This window comes from Tympanuchus pallidicinctus, unplaced genomic scaffold (assembly GCF_026119805.1).
Source record: "Tympanuchus pallidicinctus isolate F22 unplaced genomic scaffold, pur_lepc_1.0 scaffold1, whole genome shotgun sequence".
In the NCBI taxonomy this organism is placed as follows: Eukaryota; Metazoa; Chordata; class Aves; order Galliformes; family Phasianidae; genus Tympanuchus; species Tympanuchus pallidicinctus.
The window spans coordinates 41,459,516-41,467,342 of record NW_026294618.1 but is presented as its reverse complement, the minus strand read 5'-3'; positions in this window follow the sequence as shown (position 1 = coordinate 41,467,342).

Genomic DNA, 7,827 nt, shown 5'->3' with positions numbered 1-7,827 from the left:
GAGAAGAAGCTAGGCTGTAGTAGGAAATGTTCCCAACCCTTCTCTTTTAAAGAAATTTTTCCATTATTTTTGACAGTGATCAATGCTATCAATGTTTTTTTTTTTTTTTTTTTTTTCTCCAAAGAGAGCATGGAAGAATTTTTTGTACTACTGTTGCCTGATAACTTTTTTATCTATCAATAAAATACTACAGAAATTAAGTTTTCTAACCACCAAATTCTTAATTTCAACAGGAGAGAAATCTGTGACCAGAAATATATTTCAGAGATGCCAGATTACTTTCTTGCCCCTTCTAATTGGCCAAGATGACTTTTAAAGGTCCCTTCCAATTCAAACGATTTTATGATTCTATGATTCTTTTGTCTCAGATTTTTGCATACTCTAGAAGCTGGTCATCAGCTCTCATCAATAAACAGAAAAACCCTCCTTGGAATTTCCTGAATTTACATGGAGGTTGGAGATGTGGTGAATTGTACATCTATATATATATTTTTTTTCATTTGATGTGGGAAGTCACTTTCAAGATCACATCAGCAAAACTTGGTTTTCTACTGACATCTTTCTCTGTATTATTTCAGGGTCTGTGCTTGAGAAGTTGTCCAGTAAGACTTTCATTAATGGACCCAGCTGAAAAGTAAACCTGTAGAAATCAAGTAGAAAATTAAAAAATATATTATATTTAAATATATTAAAAAAAAAAATTAAAGAATATATTATATAATATATTATTATGTCAGCATTATAACCTATCAGTTATAAACTTACTTGCAAAATTGTTGAGGAATATGTAACTTAAATATCAAGTCTAGGGTGAATTTTCTTAAACTGCCTTGCTCACAGTGCTTGTAGCCAGGTAATTTGGGACATACATATTTTTCTATTATTCTCATTTGAAATATTGAGATACAAGTGAGCTCAAAAAATGAATAAGTGCAGTACCCATTTCCAGTGTAGCTTTCTAGAAACCTGTTATATTTAGAAAGCACAACTTCATAGGTCTACATTTATTTTATTATTTTCCCCCTCAGCCACGGAGATTACTTCTTCTGTCAAACTATTTTCTACTAATGCACCAATACTCATTTTAATAACTCTAGCATATCTCCCAGGCTATACCACAGTGGGGTGAGGTCTCTGTAACAACATAGATTTGTTCAAAAGTAAGTTGATGAAATGAAGCCTAGCTGATTGGCAGCTAGTATAGACCTTTACATAACTGCACGTTCTTATCTAGAGCTTCAAAAACCTAAAAATTATATCCTACTTAAGGGAAAGTACTTGAAAATACAGATCTGAACAAGCTCACTGACCAAGTTGTTAGGTGGTTACTGAGGAAAAAACCCAACGTCTACTCTGTACTTCTTCAGTTTTAGTAGTGTAGTGCTTCACTTGTCAGAGTTAGTAAACATACACTCTGCCAGGATTTGAAGGAAGAAAGGAAAAGTAAGAAAAACCAAAAATATATGTGTGATGAACAGATGGAATAAAACAGGACCTGTTCATAGTGCTCACCTTGTAGGTCTGTTACGGAAGTACATATGGATACTTATTAAATAAAATAGTTTGTGCAACTCTGCCCAGAACTTTCTGTGTAGATGTTCATTCTTCTGTAATTCGCTGTCTCTAACTTCACAGTCTAATTTAGCAGCAAGAGGATCCAGAGCTGCATAAAGTCAAGCCTTTTCAGTGTCATAACTGAAGTGATTTGTCAGTTTATTTGGTTTGACTTTAGAACTATTAATTCCTAAAACACAATTGCAAGCAGGGACTTTCTTAGAATATCCTTTCTTCCTGTGAAACGCTAATCTCTAAAGTCAAAACTCACCTTACACAGCTGCTGGAGCTATTTTTGTATATCCAAAGTAAATCCAGCTCTGAGCTACCGTAATGATGATACATCCCTTTAACAGGTATGGCAGCTTTACTCCCTTTTAAAATTGTCTCTAGCAGTTGTGCGTATGTGGCATGCCTTGTATAAGTGGCAGACCAGCATCTGATGGGGTGCTGCCATTCTTGCTCAAAGTTATCTAGTAGTTGAAAAAAAAACAAAGCTCTGGTTTTCTTTTGGATATGGCCAACTTGAATTTTCTTTCATGTTTAAGCTCTAGTTAATGAACATTAATTAACCAAGATGATTATATTATAGACTGGAAAGATGCGATTTTGATTAACCATGCCTAAGGAACAAACGTTTTAGTCATGGGACAAGTATGTAAATAGTGCTTACATTGTCATATGTAATTGCATTAATTAAAACAAATTAAAATGAACTGGAAGATTAAGAAACAGCTAGTGGAAAGTAATTATATAATAAGCAATGCAAATAATGGGCTGGCACTAATTAACAATGTTAGCTCTGTTGGAAAATAGAAAATAAGAATGATCTTGTTGATAGAATGTAAAGTCTATCCAGCTGAATAACCTGGTCTCCAGCAATAGCCAGGGTGATTCATGACAGCATATAAAAGCATACAGTGATGCTGACCCCACTATCTTCTCCTGGTTTTGTCCACTGATGTTTTAGAGTAAGACTTGTTTTCACGACTTTATGCTTCACTGTTGTGGATGAATTTTTTTCCAGGAACTTCTCTAGCAGCTTTTTGAACCCAGATATACCCTGGACTACTGCAGTGTTCTATGACAATTAGATCCAGTTTCCTATCTTCCATATGAAATAATCCTTCCTTTTATTCCTATTCAGCTTGCTGCCTGGAAATTTCACTTGATGCCCATTACTACCTTGTGTACACCTTTCCTCTGATCTTCCTGACTGTGCAGAATTCTGTCTTCCTCCTCACCTCCAGCTTTATCTTTGGCTATTTAGAAACTCCTCACATGGTAGCCAGTAAAATAAAACACATTGCCTTCAGGTTTTGCTGGTAGTGGGTCAGGAGCTAATGTGTTATGGGCACAGCTACTGTCCCTGGGGTGTGAGGCATGGTTGGGACAAACATGAATCCTGCAGCATGAGCAGAATGCAAGTGTGGACTCTAGGTCCTATGAAGCAAGCCTATGGATTCTTGTGAAACCCATTAAACCACCCCTCCAAGCAGGCAGAGGTGTCCTGCAGCTCCTGTGCCCTGCTTGCCAACTCTGTGCAGACACCTAAAGTGAGTGCAACTGCATGAGGTGGTGGTGCATGGGCACCTACTAGCTCCTGCTGTGCTAAGCTATTTATTAGCAAACCAGTAACTGCCTTGTGTTGACAAAACAGCTGGTATTGGTCCTTCCTTCCAAACCAGTACGGCTGCATGCAAGCTCCTTGTTGGGAGTAGCTCAAGACCTCAGCTAATTCCAAAGCTAACACTGGGAGTTACACAAGAAGAGCCTCCCTAGGATTGCTTTGGTGACTCAACCATGCAGACCCAGTGGTTCCAGCACCCAGCCCCAGCTGGCCTTATTTATTGGCATGGACAACCTCAGAGGTATGCCAGCATGCTGAGAGGGCACAGCCCCCTGAGGCCTGTCCTGCTCTGCTCTTGCACTAGTGTGGCCACACAACAAGTGCTGTGTGCAGATTTGGATGCCACAAGAGAAGTCCTTGTGGTGGTTGCAGCTCCTCATAGAGAGCAGAAGGACAGCACCGAGCTCTGCTCTCTGGTGGCAGCAACGGGGCCTGAGGAAATGGCATGGAGGGAGAGGGGCAGCTGGGGGTTAGAGAAAGGTTCTGCACCAGAGGGCGGTGGGCATGGAATGGGATGCACAGTGAGGTGGGCACAGCCCCAAGTGCCATAGCTCAAGGAGTGTTTGAACACTCAGATATAGGGTTTGGTTTTGGGTAGTGCTGTGTGGAGCAAGGGGCTAGGCTTCTTGTGGGTCCCTTCCAGTTTGGGGAATTCTGTGATGCTTTGGTTCTCTGCTTTGCTTCCTTCAAGGGATGTGTTCTGTGTTTGGAACAGGAGAAAAGCATTCAGAATTTGAATGATTTCAAATTTTTTTTTTCTTTTTTTTTTTCCCCTAGAGTTTATCTAGAGAAATAACAGCATGAGAATAATGCTTAGGACTGAGGTAATGAAAGATAGGCTCTATTTATATAGAGTATATATTTAAAGGAGATGATTCATGTTCATGAACAATTAGGTATTTATAAGGTAATCCAGGAATCAAGATCAGGTGATGGCAGAGGGGAGGAAAGGATTTTCTCTGATTTAAGATTAGGAATAATCAGGATTAGGGACCTTCAACCATTGCAGTACATGAGTCCTGCAGAATTAGCATATCCAGAAATATTTAACATACACATCCATATAGAAAACTGATCTGGTATAGGACAGATATCTCCCTAACTCTTTTTTCACATAAGGGCATAATTTGTATGTAAATAGACAGACATTAATTATGGCTGGGTGCCTTTACAATGAAGAATATTCTGCTAATTCATGATGAGGATCTTGCTATAAATAAAAAACTGACAAAAAATATTATTCAACTTGTGTTCCAGTTATATTGAGAAGACTTGTTAACAGACAGAAGCAATAGCACAACATCTTTCTTTTATGTCTATCTGGCTTCAAGTACCTTTGCAAATTTATATATTTTAGGAATAATTTTATTGCTTTATTAATTATTTAGGTGTGGTACAAAAATCAAAGTTTTAGATTAAAATAACTTCTGTCTACTTTTACAAATGGTCGGAAATCAGGTCATTGCAGGAACCAAAAAAATCTCAGTGCTGTGTCACAGATCTGTCGTATTTCCTATTTTTCTGTGTCAGTATACAGTGAACTGTGAGTGTGTGATTTGATGTGCCATATTTTGGTTGTGACAGCTGTGAAACTTCTATTGGGAACATGGGAAGAGAGCTGAAGCCAGGCACAGCCTGTGGGTCCTGGGGGTGCTGGGCTGCCACAGCATGTTTCCCATGGCAGTTCAGCAGGTTCCTGTCCTCCAGACAGCACATTACATGCATTCCACTCCTGTGCAGCATGCATCTCCCCACAATAGCTGCTGCTGCCTGCTGCATTCCTGCCCTACATCTAGGATGAGCTGCTAGTACTTAGCTTCATAGCTTACATAGCTTCATGTACTGTGAGTTAATCTTTTTATAAATCTTTTGTCTTCAGTAGATCTGGCCTATAAGTATGGCTTTTTTTTCCCCCAAGTATAGATTATTCATCTCACACTCCTTCCTCCCTTCCCATGACCCACAACACCTCCTTGCTCTGAGGAGGTTCATGAGATGATGATATAACCATGAGTGACAAGAGTGGGTATTCCATACAGCTGTTTTTCCCAAGCATATCTTTTTTTTTTTCTTTTTTCTGGATGATTAACTCCTGATTTATGAAATTGTTTTTGATCATGAAGTTAAATTCTGTGGCATATTTCCCACAAAAAAGCCTCTCTGAATAACAATAGATATTATAAGAAATAAAAGAAAGAAGAAATAAGAAATAATAAGGTTTTCATTTATTATTATTATTATTATTGTTTGTGTTGTAGTGCTCAGGGTTTATTAGACGTTCAGAAAGTAACAGAGAATAAGTAAACTTTCCTCTCCAACCTAGATGTGTCAAATCATCTTTCATACATGATGTTCAACCAATCTACCCTTTCCCATGGTCCCACGCCATAGGACCAAACAACAACAGGCCTTCAGGACATTCCCAACCTGACTTACATCCTTCTTCTGGCTTGAGGACTCCATGCTCTGGATGCAAGGCCCCATAGCCTAATGCACGTGGCCAGGAGGATGAGGAGGCCCTGGCCTGGGGAGTATCAGGTCCTGCAGGATGTGCTGGGAGATCTCTGGCTGCAGCTCAGCACTTCTGTGAAGCCCCTTCAAGCTGCTGCTTCAAGGAGGGAGTAAGCCACAGGAATGCGTCACACATCCAGATTCAGGAACAGAACAGCAGGTGACAAAGATGGTGAGGGGTCTGAAAACATCAGAAGCTGAATATGGACTATGTGTGGTACAGGAGAACAACAAAAAAAGAATTCTGCATAGAAAGTGTTTCACAACTGTTGGAAAGCTGAAGCCAGAATCATTCCAGGAATCTTATCCTTCTGTGGTCTCAAAAAGTGCACATACCTTCAAATGTATATCCTCCTGGGTCCCTGGCTAGCTCTTGAGAGCACGCTAATGAGCCACATCCTGACCTCTGGGAAGTACACTAGTGCATGGAGGAAAACGAGTCTGCAACAGAAAACTGTAAGTGCATGTGTCTTACTGGACTTGGATTTGTTTGCTTTCTGCCTGTAAATGCATGTTCTGAAAGCTTGAGGTGATACAGGAAGTGATATATAGGAGAAGGATGAGGGCAATGGTTGCGGGAAGGCATGTTTTAAAGGAAAAATAAAGTGGTTGAGTAGGAAAGTAAAGAATGTGATGGGTGAACTTAGGAATGCAGGGCAGGAAATGGGCTGGGAATTACTGTCCTAACCATTGGGGAAGGTATATCCCATCCATCATCATCACTGTCAATGGTTAAAACTGATCTTCTGAGCAACACTGACCTATGAATTTGTCTTAAAATGTTAAAGACAGAAAATCATATACTGAGAACAAGGGGACGAATAACACAGAAGTCAACTAAGCATCCGGCAAAGAAAGAAAATGCTTCTTAGTGGAACACAGTAACTCTACTATCTATGTTAAGTGAAACTTGAGCTGGGATTGTCCTGACTGATGTAAAGGTACCCATGAAACCAAGGACTCGAGGAGTTTCTGGTCTGAGAACCAGGTTGGCTGCAGTAATCAATTCTGCGATGTGAATTTGCCTCTTAAAGGGCAAATTCTAATAGAATGCAATTAAAAATGTAGAGAAATATAAATACGATGAACTGACTGGTCTGAAAATTTGATTTCTGTACGTTGGAAGCATTGGGTTTTCTGCAGAATGTATCTATGTCAGATCTATTTTTAGATAGGTCCTGCTATTTCACTGTCTTGCTGACATTTCGTATTTCTTCAGCGGTACCAATTACAAAGTAATTGATGAGTACTAAATCGATGTGTGCTAACTCCTGAGTCTATGGTTCCATATCCCTGGTGACGGCAGCAGCAGTCAATATGTCTAGCTGCTTCTCAGGGAAGAAAGCAGGCAGAGAGGAAGTGATTTTGTAACGAAAAGGAGACAGCTTCCAAACAAATTACAAGATAGAAGCTGAGAGAACTGAGAAACGCCATCCTTTTATTCTTTACCTTTATGATTTTGCTTTGCTATTTACAAGGGATTAGTATAAGATATTGTTACAGAAAGTGATGTATCAGAACATTTTCCAATAAGCAGTGGGTGGATCAAGAAGAGGCACAAATACCCTAGAACATTTTCCATGTTTGTCTGTCCCAAGTGTGTGGGCAGCATTGGGAAGCTGCAGGATGCTGGATCTGCTCTCCACCACATCTTTACTCCTGGAAAGCCCAGAACCAAGGCTGCTGTGTCTAATTGCAAATCACAATGCTCGCTCTTCTAAGTAAATATAAAAATAAGAGTATAAAGGGAGACTGACAACCATCAAACGAAGTCTCGTGAAACTCAAAGAAATGGCAGGGGAATTAAATTTTAAGGCCAAAGTAAATCTAGTAAAAGAGTTGGCAATGGAGCTAAGGATGGGACAGGGCTTAACTTCCTGGCAAGCTTTGGGGTGCCTTAGGGCATTTCAGCTGAGCTCTCAAGTTGATGTGTAACAATTTTAATGCTGTCCTGGGCAATTTACCTGTAGTGGCTGAGGGGCAGTGCTGCAGCTGGGCTCTGTATCTTGCAGCAAAGGAACTAAAGCACACCTGGATCATAGTATCTTCGAGTATTTTTTCTCTCTTTTTTTTTTCAAAGCATGAGTGAGATCCCACTGGGAAATCTGCCCACTGCAGATTCTGGGTATCGC